The 15,015-nt window shown below is 42.3% G+C and overlaps 1 long non-coding RNA gene across 1 annotated transcript; it reads right to left on the bottom strand.

Annotated features, from left to right (window-relative positions):
• Positions 1-7,259: 7,259 nt before the first annotated feature.
• LOC147255827 (uncharacterized) lies at positions 7,260-13,354 on the bottom strand. The gene is made up of 6 exons (XR_015117721.1): positions 13,304-13,354; positions 12,337-12,398; positions 12,142-12,235; positions 11,568-11,657; positions 10,754-10,818; positions 7,260-7,539 (listed from the first exon to the last, which is right to left on the bottom strand). It is a non-coding gene; the product is annotated as an uncharacterized LOC147255827 (long non-coding RNA).
• Between the last annotated feature and the right edge of the window lie 1,661 nt (positions 13,355-15,015).

The following is a 15,015-nucleotide window of genomic DNA, read 5'->3' as shown; positions in this document are numbered from 1 at the left end:
TGTGCCCTCTTCTCACTGTATTATATGAAAGTGTCATCCTTTGTTTTCGGTTACTGTGATGCTGTTCCCTCGAATAAGGAACAACAACTTAATGAAAATGGGCTCATACACAATAGAATTAAACAGTGGGTCTGTTACTGCGAGGAGGTCCACAGAGGTTCTGCAAGGGGGGCCACAAAATGCTTGATAATATATAGATTTTAATATAAATATGTAGAATTAAAACAAATATGGAATTTGTTGATAAATACTATTCTAATAGCTTTGTATCATATGCCCAATAACGAAGTATATTTATATATGGCACTGTAGGCTAGCTTACAAGTCATTGTACTGTTGGCCAAGTTCAATGTGCAACATAATTTTATACAGTTCATGTTATAAGGGGTCCCTTCTCTGTCTCTCTGTCTGCTAAAAGCTACTTGACCCAAAAGACATTGAAGACCCCTGCACTTTATTGTTATTTGGTATCATTGTGCAACAGAAAATCTTACTTCCATAACTAAAATAAAACAGTCAAACCATTGGTGATGTAACAAGGCAGAGTCGAATGAATGGATGCCAGTGCTGTGTCTCAAATTTAAGAGGTATAACATAAATGTTTATATATAGATAGTGAGCCACAAATTGATCAGTGTGAGCCTGTGGATGATCTAGAGACATGGAATAACACAAATTGGCCAAGTTTCACTGGAGATATCATGTCCATTAAAGTGTGAAAGTTTTTCCAGAAGATGCTTTGACAATAAATGTAAGGTCACTGAAAATGGTAATTTGAAAGAAATAAATCCAGAATTCTATCATATTTCAAGACATTAGGATAAGCGCAAAGGAAAAAACACTGCTATGGAGTAAAACCTAAACAAACCTTCCTTTTCCTCCCAGCTTAATTATATTGTATGAAAATCTTGTTACTATTTCAATCAATCGTGGTCTCCACCCTGCAATGTTGTCTTCACCATCAGACATGTTCAAAAGAGTGATGAGAATGTTCTTATTCTGCAGTCTCCCAGGTCATAGTAATTCCAAGTGCTGTGTGTAAGGCATTTTCAGGCAAAATTATGTGCGTACATGTAAGGGTGCAAAAGAATAGTGGACATGTATATCTAGATTTAGATATATTGTTTATTATTTGATGAAATTCTGATAAACTGCCAAAGATATTATGGACTTTGGGAATTAAAGGAAACTAAAACTCAAGGACATGAAGGATGTTTAGGAAGAGGAAAAAGAAAGAAAAATACATTAAAAACTCCATCCATTCATTTTCTACCACTTATCCTGTTAAGGGCCGGGGGGGAGGCTGCTACCTATCCCAGCTGCCTTTGGAGGAGAGGCCGAGTTCACCATGGACATCGCAGGGCCAACACATAGAGACAGACAACTGTTCACTCTCACGGTCACACCTACAGTCAATTTAGAGTATCCAAATAACCTAGTACCCTCTTGCATGTCCTGGGACTGTGGGAGGAAGCTGGAGTACCAGAGAGAACCCACACAGGAACAGGGAGAACATGCAGACTTCACAAAGACCTTGCTTGAGCCTGGAACCTTCTTGCTGTGAGGCGATAGCGTTAACCACTGCACCACCTTGCTGGCCCCATTAAAAACTCACTATTTTGAATATGTTTATGCTCAGAAATAAAGCATGTTGGTTTGAGCAAGAACACAAACTAAGGTATTGGTCTCTTTGTGATCCACAGTACAGTATCTTCCTGCCTGTATGCCACTTGCTACTGCTTTGGATCTGAGGCCATGAACACATATGCAAAGTTTTTGTTCCCTCCATTGTTTGAGAGGAACCTGGCTGAAGAAATGGGATTTACAGAGAATATTCACATTTCTTGTCTTTTGACATTTAAACTGTTGTGAACTGTGATTCTGAATTTGTGGAATTGTGGAAGAAAAAAGTGAAAATAAGGTTTTGATATTTGAAAATTTTTATTCAGAAAAAAATTGGATGCATAATCTAATTGCTTTAATAATCAGTTCAAGGAATTCAATGGGTATTTGAACTCAAAATCTGATGGAACAGATTCCCTTCCTAGATTTTGCCTCCCCACTTTGGATGCAAATAAACAACAATACTTATGTTTATGAGTTTATAAGTAATGGTGTGTGTGTGTGTGTGTGTGTGTGCATGTGTGTGTAAATATATATATATATATATATAACTTTTGTCATGGTTTTATTTGGCTAATATACCTGCAATAGTTTGTATTTAATACAAAAAGCAAGTATGTTGTTTATTTGGCATTTCTCACCTTAACAGAGACGTGGCTGAAGGATGACTTAACTAAAAATTGAAGGTTTTGGGGGACCTTTTGCTGTGACAGAGAATATGATCAGCAGCAACATGTTAACTATTTGATGATGTCTGTCTTTATGTAAATTAAAACTGACTCACCTCAAGGATGCATTCTCTCACCTCATTTATTTGTTTTATATACCAATTCTTGTTAAGTTAGTTTCATTTTTATAGTGCCAAATCACAACAAAAGTTATCACATGACATTTTTCATGTTGAGTAGCAACTCTACTCGCTGCTTTTACAACATCAAGGATTTATTTGTCCACCAACCCACTTCTGGTTGAAAAGTAACATACGAGCAGAGTGCTGTAAGTCATTGGTACTTAGACACTGCTAAATAAAGCTCAGCTTTTCTTCTTCATTTGATCAGGTCGGGTTGCAGATTGATAGAAAAACAGAACTAATGTGTTTAAAAAAAAAAAAAGCAGCAGGCTCTGCATGATCCTCCGGTCAAAAGTCACTCTGTCAATTCATTCAAACATCCATCGATCCATTTTTGCCCATGCTAGCATGCATGCATGAACACACACACACACACACACACACACACACACACACACACACACACACACACACACACACCTTAGTAACCACTAGTTTATGTGTGTGTTGGAGATGGGTTGTATGCCTGGAAAGCAGCTTGGGTTTAAGATCTTTTGGAACATGCCATTTCAGCCATGTATGGCATGACAAGCACAGAGACTATCAATGATCGTTTGTGTTACAAACGATCATTGAACACATCAGAACAGCTGCTCTCTGGCCAGTGTGGAGAAAAACTCACTTTCAAAGCCTCCAGTTCCATCCATCCATCTTATATCCAAGCAGCTTTCTGGCGTGAGGCAGGGTACACCCTGGACGGGTCACCAATCCATCACAGGGTACATCCTATAGACAACCATTCACTCTCACAGCCACACCTATGTCAATGTAGAATATCCAATCAGCCTAGTCTCCATTTGAATATCTTTGGACTGTGGGAGGAAGCTGGGGTACCCAGAGAGAACCCATGCAGGCCCAAGGAGAACATGCTCTACCACGGCACCACCACGCCGCACCTCCAGTTCAGTTATTTGAATACTGTAACCTGTGCTTTAAGGGGTTCTGTCGAAGCTGGTTTGACTGTATAATTTGGGATTCTTTTCTGTTGCTTGTCTCATGTCAGTAACAAAATGCTTTCATCTTATTGATATCTGTTCATCAGATTTTGCTTCAGTTGCATGAGACCAGGTTCTTTTAGGGTTGCCACCTTCCAGAAATAGAAATAAGGGACGCCCCCCTCGCGCCTGAAGCCGCACAGGCGAAAAAAAAGGGACATCCCCAAAACTCCTAAGATGCATAGAAATATATCTATTTTTATATGAAAAAACAAAATGCTTTGATTTAAAGTTTAAAGTGCTTTATTAGCATTGCACATGTAAACATGACTGTACAGACAGCCTGAAACTGAGCATGGTCATAGTAAACTAGTAACAGACAACATCTTCATGGTAGAAATGGCCATTTATGTAGATCTCAGTAGGTCAGGTCTCTGTATCTGTGTGGAGTCAAGAAAGAAAGTGCATAACATAAAAAAAATGTCCTGCATGCCTTGCAGTTTGCTTTATATTCATCTTCAGTGACACTATTGAGCCACGGGTTGCCCTCTTCCCACTCCCGTCCTCCCAACACGAGGTGGGGTGTCCTGAGCGTCTGCTGTAGAAGTCGAAGACATCTTTGTTGTTGTTTTTAAAACGCGCGGGGTGCACTGAGCAGAGCGAGCGAGGTAACTAGGCAACGAACGGTGACCAGGAAGTGGAACGCAAAGGGGCTGGGCTGTGCAGTGCAGGGCAGGCAGCAGGCAGGCAGATAACATATTGTAACGGTAAATACAATGAATCACAGGAGCAAGTCTGGTCCGTACTGTCTCCTTTATTGTCAACCAAACTCCCAGTACAAGAAACGGAAAAAACCCAGGCCCGCCAACTAAATTGACCAGGCATGCAAAAATTGCAACCTGCCTAAGGTGACCCTACACAACAAAATGGCCGCAATTCAAAACTCCACAACATAACATTGGAAGAACGCTACAATATTTTGCTCTTTAATTTTTCCTGTCCTTTATTTTGTTCAATATTGTTAGTTCAGTGTCCACGTATGTGCGTGTGTGTGTGACAGACGTGCATGGGACAATTGTGAAATACGGAACGCAACTTTTAATTCCCAATTACATAACGATTCCGTATTTCAAGGGACGGGTGGCAAGCATAGGTTCTTTACCTTTGTTTGGTTCACAAAACCCAGATAACAATTTAACCTCATGGTGGCTGTGGGTGGCATTGTGTTGCATTGGTTAGAGGGCTCTTGAGGGTGCCCCAGCATGAGATCTTTCTGTGTGGAGTTTGCATGTTCCCCCTGTGCCAGTGTGGGTTCTCTATGAGTACTCTGCCTTCCTCCCACAGTCCAAGACATGCAAGAGGGAATTAGGCTGCTCAGATACACGAATTCAGGAGTGTAAAATTGATCCAGTAAAGGGTTGTGTGGCTGCAGGTTTTCATTCAAACCAAGCAAAAGCAACACCAGGGGCCTCATGTTTCGACGGGGTTTACGCGGTTTACGCAAGAAAAACTTGTGTACGCCGGGATCGACGCTCACGTTCACATGTATCAACGCGATTCTTGCGCTGTTTCACGCCAACTCCGGAGGTGCAGTAGAACATGGCGGAAAGACGATTCTTGCGTTAACTGCACTTTGGTCCGTTGGCGACACCCTGTGGTGGTGTTTGGTAACTGACGTAATTTGTTAACCGCCCATACATGGGGCACAAAAAAGCATTCCAGCGGGAGAATATTAAAGCGCAACTTGCAGCAATAGCCGGATTCTCTAGTGTCTAATTCTCTAATGACTGCACTCTTGTTTCCATAAAAGCACCGTCCCACAAGAACACGCTTACATTCATCGTAAGGGTTCCCACTCCATCAATGTGCAGATCATCGATGCGCAGAATCTGGAGGGATGGACACTGATCCCGGCCGGGATCTCGCACGCCAGAATTTCATTTCCACAATGTGAATGGGTAAGAAGCTACTACACGATTCGTGAAGCCAGATTCATTTACTTTGTCTACGAAACGTTCCAGAACATTTATCTAGCGGTTCAAGCTCATTGATCCCCGTTATGTCCTCCTGCGACTGCAGGACCGCCTGTGTGAGGACGGGCTGGCCTGAATGCCGCTGGTCCTGGCGGATGACTGAGCCGGTGGACGGGCTGGCACTGGAGCCGGCAGGTGTGCTGCAAGTCGGCGGCATGGCTGATGGATCGATGTCTGTTAAACATATTGGTTTATTTAAATGGCTGATTCTGTGTATTTGTTGCCTTTACATCCGTGGCAAAGCATGTGGAAATGTTGCGAATGAAATGGAGTTGCCACTTACCCGCCAGGCTCTCTGAGTCAGCGTGGGTGGTGGCGACAATCCCCCTCACAGAGGTGCTGCCCGTGACTGCCGCCACCCACTGCTCAAATTCCGTTAGGTGCCCCTCTCCCTAACCCCCACCTGTCTGGCCCGCACTCCTCCGGAGGGCAGCTGTACGCCACTTGACCTCCACCTTGAGGTCCTGTTAGTGCCATTTCCATATTGTTATTTAAATTTAAGCCAATTGATTATTGTAGTTATCGCATTTAGTGATTGCGCAGTGTTGAATTTAGTCATACGTTAGCTTGCATTGTTGAGGAAGTTAGAATTGCAGACATGCATTAGAAACAGAGGAAATCTTTCAGAGCGCTAGCAGTGGTGCAAGCTGATGACGTAGTTATGCTCACGCAGGTTTAGGAAGGAAAACTGTGCTTTGTATCACTTTGATGTTCAGTAAAGAAGGAGCGAACACTTTTCTACCGTCGTCATAAAACTTCAAACACGTAGCGACTAATTCTTTCCATCATTAGAAGAGGTTATGATGTATGAACATGATGATAAACAACACTGGTGATGAGAAGGGAACTTTAGCCAATAACAGGTCCGACCACTTTTTTAATCTCCGTGGGGGTGCGTTGTTCTGAACCCACCGTGTTCACCCTCTCACTTCTTATCCCACTCACAACGTTTATTGTTTATCCTGACACCACTGGACAGACCGCCAAACAAAATCTGCTGTCTCTCCTCCACCTCCCCGACCTGCACCTCCAGCTCACACGCCGTGAACCTTTTTCTTTGACATTATTTTGCGAGCGCGGACAGCGGAGACCCTGTTTAAATGAATCTGCGTATTTATAGGTGGGCGTTAACGGGGGCGGGCCCGGTCGCTCTGACATCTGCGCTCAATTCCACGCGCAAGTTTTTAGTATGAGATCCAAGCATTGATAGATGAGGCCCCAGTTCTGTAAAGCACAGCCACTCAGTCTATCTCTCCCTGGGGTTACCTCACAGGGTTTGTCTTTGGCATTGTTACCTAGATATTTGAACTGATTGAATCTACGATTCAGTTCAAGGTAAGTAAACTTTGTCAGCAGTGTCAAGATGATAGATATATATAGCAAGATCAGAGGCAACAACACCTTCAAACAAATCATGCCCAAGACAAGGAGTAAGCCCAGGCTGGCATACATGAAAGCAAGACAGGTTGTTGGAACAATGAGTCCAATTTTATACCTCCACTATGAACTGTATTTTCACCAAGGTTCTGAATATGCTCTTTGTATAACTCTGGTGTGTGAGTGTTGCCTCTGGAGAGAGGATCTGCCTGAAGAGCATCTTTTCAATTCCACAGTAGTGACAGAAGTACTTGCCACCGAAATTTTCCAGAAAGTTGTTGTGTAAAAGTAATGCAATTATTAACCAATAATTTACTGTATATTTACAATGTGAATAATACTGTGCAAGATTGTAACATTCCCTTGGTAATTGTGATTTAACTGCAACTACACACATATGTTCAATAAAAAGAAATAAGGGCAAAATGATAATTGGTTTTCACTTTTTAATCCAACTGCTTAAGTGCCAAGTGCAATTACATTTAACAGGAACATGGCAGACATGCCTTTTTTGGTCAGGTCAGTCGGAAAACATCTGAAGAATAGAATATTTGTTTCATTTTTCTGTACAGAAATGGCCAGGCATTCAGAGGAATGACTCACGGGGTGGTTTTTCAGCATTTATTTTGACACATTAAATGTCTTCTGGCCTCTTCCGAACATCTGCTCCTAGCCCTCAGCAGTGCAAAACAGCAAAGTCCATTGGAGTTTTGAAAAAAACCTGCAGAAAAACACATTTTTGTCTTTTACATTATTTAACTCAATTTTCGCAGCAGTATACATTGCTGCTTCCTGAGCCCTCTACTGTATGCCCTGTACACCCACAACTGCACTCTGACCCACCCAACCAACCGCATTATCAAATATGCAGATGACACTGAGGACGAGACAGCGTACAGGGCCGAGGTACAGGAACTGTCTCACTGGTGCTCAAACAACAACCTGACCCTGAATGTCCATAGGACCAAAGAACTTATTATGGACTTCAGGAGGAACAGACAGGACCACACACCCCTCCTCATAAATAGAGAACAGGTGGAAACTGTCACCACCTTCAGGTTTCTGGGCACCCACACCCCCTCCGACTGCTCCTGGACCTACAATGCCAGGGCCCTGGTGAAGAAGGCTCAGCAGCGGCTGCAGTTTCTGCGTGTCCTCAGGAAGAACAACCTGGACCCTAAGCTGCTGCTGGGCTTCTTCCACTCCTCTGTGGAGAGCGTCCTGACCTACAATCTGGGAGTGTGGTATGCTGGCTCCACAGCAGAGGATAGGAAGGCGGTGCAGAAGGTCATAAACACTGCCCAAAAAGTTGCCCTCTGCCCACCCTGGAACACATCTTCTCACCCTACTGCTTCAGGAGAACTAAGGCGATCACAGCAAACCCTACACACCCTGCCCACCCGTTTGACCTGATGCCCTCTGGAAGTCGCTTAAGGTCAATTAAGCCCCGCACCAGCAGGTACAGAAACAGTTTTTTCCCTTGGGCCATCAGGACTGCCAACACCTACAAACATAGATATATGCACACACACACAAACTGTCTTGACCCCCCCCAGTCAACAACCATCAAACTACCTCGTCCCGTACTGCACCTTAAATTTTCTCCACACTTTGAAAATTACTTTTTGCATCTTCCACATTTATTTATTTTTTTTACATGTTGCACATTTCTATCTTCTATTTTATTGTTCTTGAATTGTTATTTATTGTATTTTTGTATCTGAAATTGTGGTGCACGGTGGCTCTGGGAGAGGACATCTAACTGATTTTCATTGTACCCCCCAGTACAGTGACAATAAAGTTGATTCTGATTCTCTAAAGCTAACATTAAACCATGAAAAACAGTGTACCAAAAACGGAAAACTATGACACCTTGAGGTCAAAATAAAAAGGTTCGTGAGGAGTGGGTAACTACACAGAGACAACGAAAATTAAAGCTGCAAGCAGCGTTGTTAGGGCCTGAGCCCCCGCGCGGCCTACGGCCGCGTCCTTGACACCGGCCCCAATCCAACGGTGTAATCGGCAAATCCCTAGGCCTTGTAGTTTAGAAGATACGAGCCTCAGTTCGCTGCACAGTGTGAGTGCAGAGCTGAGAGCCGGCCCTTTAAGAGCCCCTCCCTTCTCTGCTCGCTCTCTGCCATCTCTGTCAGAGCTGAGAGCAGAGCTGAGAGCAGAGCTGCCAGCTGGCCCTTTAAGAACCCCTCCCCCGCTGCACTGTGTCTGATCTGTGCTGGAGTGGAGAGAGTGGAGGATTAAGAGAAATGTAGTGTGTAAAAGCTGAATAAGTCGGCATTCGTTGGTCAAAAGTCACACAAAATACCATATTTTTGTAGGGATTTTTGTCAGGAATACAGTGGTGTGTTTTTAAAAGCTGTGGAATGTATGGTGTAGATGTGAGAAGCATTTGTTTGAGAGTATGTACCCTGAGAGGACACGCTCTCCCCATAGACTTCCATTGTAAGGCGAAAAGTGTCTCCCCCACTTTGACGGCTCATAAAATCCAAACCGAGTGCGTAGTATATTAACCTTGAACAACTTTTAATCAGCACAGTTGGGAGAGTAATGTGTGAAAGTTTGGTAGCCCTGGCATTTACGGTTTAGGAGGAGATAGATTTTGTTCGGGGCGCAAAATTGTCCAAAATTAGACATTCGTGTCCAAATTGTGGACATCCTGTTACAGTTAGGTCAGGGGTGTGAGTGTATGATTTATCCGTCTTGATGAGACGAGTTCAATGGTGTTGGTCCCATGTTTGTAGGACATTCCTACAGTCTGTGGCGTGGTTTTTTGTGTATGTAGGTGGCGCTATTGAGTAGAGCGCCTCTTTTTTTTTAAATTATTGAATTTTTCGCTGCACCCGATGTGCGTACCAAATTTGGTGAGTTTTCATGCATGTTTAGGGGGTCAAATTTACTTTTGAAGTGGCGAGTGTGACTTCGAAACATAATAGGGTCTTCGCCAGGGACTGGCTCAGGCCCTAATTAAAGCTGCAAGCAGCGTTGTTAGGGCCTGAGCCCGGCCCGAATCCAACGGTGTAATCGGCAAATCCCTAGGCCTTGTAGTTGAGGAGATACGAGCCTCAGTGTGCTGCACAGTGTGAGTGCAGAGTTGAGAGCTGGCCCTCTAAGAGCCCCTCCCCCGCTGCACTTTCTTTGATCTGTGCTAGAGTGAAGAGAGTGGAGGATTCAAAGAAATGTACTGTGTAAAAGCTGAATAAGTCGGCATACGTTGGTCAAAAGTCACACAAAATACCATATTTTTGTAGGGATTTTTGTCAGGAATACAGTGGTGTGTTTTTAAAAGCTGTGGGATGTATGGTATAGACGTGAGAAGCATTTGTTCGAGAGTATGTACCCTGAGAGGACACGCTCTCCCCATAGACTTCAATTGTAAGGTGAAATGTGTCTCCCCCACTTTGACGGCTCATAAAATCCAAACCGAGCGCGTAGTATATTAACCTTGAACAACTTTTAATCAGCACAGTTGGGAGAGTAATGTGTGAAAGTTTGGAAGCCCTGGCATTTACGGCTTAGGAGGAGATAGATTTTGTTCGGGGCGCAAAATTGTCCAAAATTACACATTCGTGTCCAAATTGTGGACATCCTGTTACAGTTAGGTCAGGGGTGTGAGTGTATGATTTATCCGTCTTGATGAGACGAGTTCAATGGTGTTGGTCCCATGTCTGTAGGACATTCCTACAGCCTGTGGCGTGGTTTTTTGTGTATGTAGGTGGCGCTATTGAGTAGAGCGCCTCTTTTTTTTTTAATTATCAAATTTTTCGCCGCACCCGATGTGTGTACCAAATTTGGTGAGTTTTCGAGCATGTTTAGGGCGTCAAATTAACTTTTGAAGTGGCGAGTGTGCCTTCGAAACATAATAGGGTCTTCGCCAGGTACTGGCTCAGGCCCTAATTACTATACAAAAAGAAACCACATACCTGCAGAAGACACAATTTTGTCACATTAAATGTCTTCTGGCCTCTTCTGTACATCTGCTCCCTGCCTGAACACAAAAAACACAGCATTTTCACGAGGAAATGGATGTGAATATCTCTGCAGCACTACGTTGGTAAAGTGATACAGGCCTGTATCACTTTACCAATGTAGCGTGTGAGCCTCTGATGTCAATGCGACATCATCTTGATGTCAAACATTGATATCAAAATGAAATCATGATTTGGTCAAAAACGTAAATCAACATGATGTCAAACTTTGACATTAATTTGATTATTGTCAAATTTCTGCCAAATAATGATCAAATTGATGTTATTTTGATATTGCTTTGTTAAGATTCTTTTGTCCTTAAGCCAAATCATGATATTGATGTTATTTTCATGTTTCAATGTGATTCTTTAAACTATCAGCCACACGATATGATGTTATTTTGACATCTTTTGAATGTCAATCTAGTATTGCAAGTAGAATTGCCTTACTCTAGAGTTTGTCTCACTAAAAGATCTCTATCAGGATTAAAAGATGAAGATCTTGTGATTCCAGAACAAAGCAATAAAGTAATGCTCGAAATCCTTGCAGTTTTGCAGTATTGCATGCGTGGAAGTGGCAGTGCTACATTTTCTTTTTCTACAACAGGTTCCACCTGAGAATATCTCTCAATGATCAAGCATACATGTATGATCAAAACATTTTATTTTCTATTTTACACAATTTTGTTTACAAAACTTTTTCAAAACACAAATCAATTTCAATCAATCCATCAATCAATCACAGCTGCAGGCCTGCGCCCACCCCCACCTTTTCTGTCCGGTGCTAACTGCAAATATATTGCAATCCTGGACACAATAGCAGCCTCAGTAGCGCCAGGCTGTTACTTCTGAATGGCGTCTGAAAAAAGCAAATTTTACAAGGGTTGAATAAAATTAGTTTTTTGATTGAGGACCAAACATTTATCAAAACAGGGTTTCCCCCAGAAGGGGGAGGGTGGGGGGGTTTCGTGATCATTCTTCAAGCAAACAACAGCGGCTCAGCGCAGGGGACACTAGTGGCTATAATGATCTCGAATTGAATCTGGTCCTGAGGAATTTCCACTGAAGTTGGATCAGCCTATATTCTGAGTTTCCACTTTCATTTTGAGCAGGATCCAAATCCAGAACCCCATGGGTTGACAATTTCATTTTACATTAAACATTCTTTTGTTATTTTACTCTCAACACATTCCCCTGTTTGATTAATAAAGATTTTTAACTGAAACATTTCCTTAAATGACATCTAGGATGTATTATTCTAGTCGTCCCGTTATTTTCTAAGCAGTGTATTTCAACAACAGGTGATGCACAAAAAGAGATTCACAAAAGGAGATTCTACTTACCAATCATGACCTAGCAAAGGCTCATTGCTCTGAAGGCACCCTTGCATTACCGCCATCCATATTGAGCCCCGCCATTATGCTATTTGTAAGGACTCTGTCAAATACATACACATCAAGGTTATTAGTTTATCATGATCAACTGCAGTTTAACTGCTGCAATTTTTCTGGGATTAACTGATAAAGAACACAAATAACCTCTTCGTGATGTTGACATTGTCACGGATGCCACTGCCACCTATCTTGATCATTTGAGCAGTCTGAAAAAATAAGTTTCCAACATTATATTAAATATGTATAAATACACTTACAGGTGTTACTTTGAAGGGGACAACACAGATACTTGAACACACACAGACACAGTCATATATATTTGTATATATGTATTATATATATTATATATGTATATGTATGACGTCACGGCTGACTGTGACTGACCAGATGGCGGACAAGTTGATTGTGACTGTGTGGAAACCCGGTGCTATATGACACTAGGTGTCAAAATTATAAGAACCAGTTGAATAAATTGGTGTCCATTCCTTACATTCTGTCACCGATCCTAGCTAGCAGGTCGTCAAACTGGCCAGTCGTCATGCGGAAATACCGCTTGAAGCGGTGGTTACGCAGCCTCTGGAGGAGCTCGGTTTACCGAGCGGTTTCATTCACCGAGCTGAGCTCGCCTCTAGATGGTGTTGATAACCCACATACGACGGCGTTTAGTTTCCCGACGTATTTCTGCCTTCCACGGCAGGTACAAGGCAACAATAACAAGAGCGGACACACAAGGCGGTGTCGGCGCACTTAAAGCTCGGTGGAATGCAGCCGAAGCGCTGAATGCGCGCACCCCATTACCCGACCTGCCCGTTTGGTGGGTGGCTGGCGGAACGATGCGGTACCAAGGGCGCTCTCCGTTACCCGGACCGCTGGAAATGCACGGAATTAAAATAATCCGCTGGAATTAGCTAAAAACCCATCAATTTGGACAACAATATAATTCCAGCGGATTAGCTAATTCTATAAAAAGTATACCACCGCGTTAGCTTAAACACAGTCTGTTATAATCAGTAACAGTTATAAAAATAATTTGTCTTTCGTCTTGACGACACAATTTGAACGTCAATAAACACTAACGTCACTAATAACCAGAAATTGACTTCTTACTTACCAATATTTTTCCAATGAAATGGATTGCCGCAAATCGCGAGAAGAATTGGCGGGCGACAGAAGCTTGGCCAATGCGCATGCGCGAAATCACGCAAACCAGTGCAGGCGCGCTGTACCCGGCTGTAGCACTTTTTTTTCCTTTTTTTTTTTTGGCTGTACCACTGTTGAGCCACCGATAAAGGGTATGACGTCAGCCCAGCTTCCCAGTGAAGGTCTAGTTTGTGAGCCTTAACCTGATCCCGCCCACCTGGACCATGAAAGAATATGAATGGTGTGAAAATTATATTTTCTTGTCCAAGCTGATGTGTTGTTTTTGAATTTAAATGGAATATCTTTTGTCCAAAAAAAAAATCGATACTGCAATTGAATTTTCAGATTGAAAGTTTAATAGCTGCAGATCGACAGCCATCCTCCCTAAAGCAAATTAGAACCAAAAAAGCACACCCATATTTTAAGCAGTTTTATTTTGATATCAATTTGACATCGATTCAATGCCATATTTCTAGACATCAAATTCACGCCAATTTGATGTCAGGTATAAAGCAGCAACATTAATTTGATGTCAAATATTTTGACTTACAATGTGTAGCGCAGTAACCTGATGTGGGATTGATCCCTTTGTAGGATCTTTTTCCAAAAATAAGGATGTCTTAACCTCTGCAAGCCATTTATGATAGTAGTCAAAATATTGACTATTTTTTAACGTCAAATTGACCTCAAGGGGCAGCTTGCCGTTATGCAGATCGCGCCAAGAAATATTAAACAAAACGGCCATAAAAATTGAATTAACAATCAAAACAGCTGGGTAATATAAGAAGTATTAACGGTAAACGACATACATAAAAGGCTGCAACATAAATGGCCCAATTTCCCACGAAAACAGTAAAATAGCACAATAGCGTTTTTCCACACTCTTAACCTCAGCAGTGCAAAACAGCATAAAAGGAACAGAGGGGAGGGTCTGCCGAAACTCGGGGGAACTACGGGATCTCAGGAGGTACAGAGGATAGCCATACTCTTTTGCAGAAAACGTCCATGGAGAGTGAGTCTTTATATTACATACCAAGTAAAAACACACACACACACACACACCGTACACCATAGAGCGGGACTTCATCTTTTTTATTATTTTGTTATGAAATATACGGATTGAATTTTGTCATAATTTTAATTTTTCAACTACTTTGTGATTTTTTTTTTACATTTTATGCAAATTTTGAGACTATCCCCAACATTTCTTTAATTGCTCTCAATTTTTAAGGCCCATTTCAAAAGTGCATGAAGAAACTGTGTATTACTCCATATCTTTTTTTATGAAATAAATTTCAAATATTTGGAAGCAATCATATATTGCTCATTGCGGGCCACCAGAAACATCTCCGATGACCCTCGTTGTACCATGGGCCACACTTTGAGAACCCATGCTTTAAACAAATTTAAAACAATACAAGCAGGACACATAGGTTCCCTTAGCAGACATGCCTGCAAAGTCCGAACAAAATGTAAACATCTCTACAATTTTAAAAATGATTCCATATAAATATTTTTGTTAGCCCCCAGACTCTCTGCCTGTACATTGGGGTTTACCCCGGTGGACGAAAGGGTTGCTTCCCTGCGCCTTCGGGTCAGGGAACAGGTCCTGACGGTGGTCTAGGCCATGGAGAACGACTACGACTAACGGCTCCAAAAAGTTTCTGGCAAACCGTCCGTCAC

Source organism: Aulostomus chinensis, chromosome 9, assembly GCF_037954235.1.
Source record: "Aulostomus chinensis isolate RoL2024-O1b breed Wild chromosome 9, RoL_Achi_v1.0, whole genome shotgun sequence".
In the NCBI taxonomy this organism is placed as follows: Eukaryota; Metazoa; Chordata; class Actinopteri; order Syngnathiformes; family Aulostomidae; genus Aulostomus; species Aulostomus chinensis.
The sequence above is the reverse complement of the archived record's forward strand: the minus strand, read 5'-3'. Positions and strand labels throughout refer to the sequence as shown.